Source organism: Physeter macrocephalus, chromosome 11 (assembly GCF_002837175.3).
Source record: "Physeter macrocephalus isolate SW-GA chromosome 11, ASM283717v5, whole genome shotgun sequence".
Classification (NCBI taxonomy): domain Eukaryota; kingdom Metazoa; phylum Chordata; class Mammalia; order Artiodactyla; family Physeteridae; genus Physeter; species Physeter macrocephalus.
Genome location: NC_041224.1, coordinates 132,253,702 through 132,256,377, shown reverse-complemented (window position 1 = coordinate 132,256,377; position 2,676 = coordinate 132,253,702).

Sequence of the window (2,676 nt, the reverse complement as noted above, 5' to 3'; positions counted from 1 at the left end):
GCTCTTCATCGCGGTGCGCGGGCCTCTCACTATCGCGGCCTCTCTTGTTGCGGAGCACAGGCCCCAGACGCGCAGGCTCAGTAGTTGTGGCTCGCGGGCCTAGTTGCTCCGCGGCATGTGGGATCCTCCCAGACCAGGGCTCGAACCCGTGTCCCCTGCATTGGCAGGCAGATTCTCAGCCACTGCGCCACCAGGGAAGCCCTAGCTTTCCCTGCTTTTTGAGACTATACCAGTCCCTCTTCCTGGTCCTTTTGCTTCTGCTCTATAACTTCCCCACCCCCTCTAACTTCACCCGATAGTGGTGTGAGGAGAGCTGGACCATTGGAACTATGCTTTCCAGCATGTTCAATTCTTTGTACCCCATGTCTTACCCCTACCCCTACCAGGGAAATCTCACACAGTTTCCTGGTTTCCAACTTCAGCTGAGTCCTCAGATCCTTTAAAATAACTAGTGACACTTGGAAGGAGGGACCTAGGATGAGGGGTGAAGTGGTGGGAATGGATGAGCTCAGCCAGAGACAGAAGAAGGGAGAAAGGGGTGCATGCTCGGTAATATCAAAGGCTGCAGAAGGGCTGGCTAGAATGAGAACTGAGTAACTGAGGAGAGGTTATTGGGATTGACTGTTACATCTCAGATGATCTTTGTAGGGGCTGTTTCTGCAGAGGGTGAATGCAGAAAGCAGACTGCAGCAGGCTGAGGAGTGAATGGGAGAGGAGGAAGTAGACACAGGAAAAGGAACTTTAAAGGAATTTGGCTGGGAAGGGGAGGAGAGTTTTCAACAGCCTGAGTACAAGTGAGGTTCAGAGTCTTATAGGCAGATGAACCTGGAGTGAGCCCTAGTTTCATCACTTGGCAATTGCTTGAGCTTGGGAATGAATGTCACTGAATTCCATGAAGCCTCAGTTTCCTCATCTATAAATGGAAAGGATATCTCCTACTTCACTGGGTTGGTGTGAGGATTAACCAAGATAAGGCAGGTAAATCAACATGCACCTGGCACATAGTAGGTACCCAGATCACCGTCTTTCTCACATTTGCAGGCTCATGGGAAGCAGCCAGTGGAAAAGGAAAAATTAAAGATTCTGGCAGGGGTGGTAACTGGCAGGGTATGTCCTAGCGGAGATGGGAGAGGATGAGGTCAACCTCCAAAATGGAGGAGGAACAGTTCTTCTGAGACAGGAGAGAATGAGACGATGGAGGAAGATGCAGATCAAAAATTGATGTGAAGGGGCTGGAAGTTGTGATCTGAAGAAGTTGTAGCCTTTCTTCAGTTCTCCAGGCTCCCTTTCCACCTGACCAATCAACTGTTTGACGGTTTTCGAGTCCAGAAATCAAGTCCATAAATAGACTGAACATCAATTGTTTCTCACATGGTGTGGTTTCACACAAATACCATCCTCCTGAGAGATCCTTCCAATATGTTTAAGTGTCCCTTAAAGTGTGGACCCAGAACTGAGCCCAAGCATTTCAGATATGGCCCTGCCCCGTGACAGGGCTCCCGCCTCCCTCTCTAGACACTGTGACTCTGCCAACCCTATCAACGGTTGTTCGGGCTTCCAGCTGCTAGATCAGACCTTGGTTTACACTGAGCTTGCAGTCAAACCAAATTTCTAGGCGGTTTCACATACAACACCATCGAGACGGAATTCCTTCTTCTTTCGTCATTTTTTTCCTTTTAACCACTAAGTACAACACTTTACTTTGATTCCCTTAAAATCTTATCTTCATTTTGACCCATCCTTCTAGTCTTTCAGATTCAGTTCCCCTGGCACCAGAGGAGGAAGTTATATTTCAGACCTGTCAGGTGACTCAGCCGCATCTACACAAAGAGTCCTTGTTAGTTGCAGCCAAGCAGCTCTGATTTCCCTGGGGACACCCCGGGACTGTGCAAAGATAACTCTGGGTCTCCTGAATGCCCAGCAGGCTGTGCAGGGAGACAGGGGTTCACCTGAGCCAGGATGCGTAAGACTTCTTTGGAGAAGTGGGCCCCTCCCTGAGAACTTGAGACATAGCTTTCAGAAAAGGTTGTGAGTAACATCTACTTTCAAGTTCAAAACCACCCTTGGGAAATGAAACTAATTGTACAGAAAGGTCAATACGAATACATACTCTTCCTGGTAGCAAATGGAGGCAAGATTTCCAGGCAGCAGCTACTGGTGCTCAGTAAATGCCGAATAAACAGAGAATGAATAAATGAGCCAATGAATGAATCAAATATAAATGTGGATGATTTTGAAGCCCCTGTTGATGTAGGCTACGGTTTGCTGGGCACACACACTTGCTGTGCAGTGGGGACGAACGAGGCTCCAGGGTAGCCAACGTGGCTCCTGCCCAACGTAAAGACCGGGAGGACATGGTGCCCAGAGATCAAAGAGCTGTCTGGTGGCAGAGGAATGGGCTCTGGGAATTGCTGGTCTTTCCCCAGGTCTTCTGGCATCTTGTTTTCCTCTCCCATGGGCATTTTATGCTGCCCTCTGTCCCCTCCCTTATCATGTCACCTGGGAAGACCTCTTGTAAAGATTAATGCAAAATGAGGGCTTCCCTGGTGGCACAGTGGTTGAGAATCTGCCTGCTAATGCAGGGGACATGGGTTTGAGCCCTGGTCTGGGAGGATCCCACATGCCGCGGAGCAACTAGGCCCGTGAGCCACGACTACTGAGCCTGCGCATCTGGAG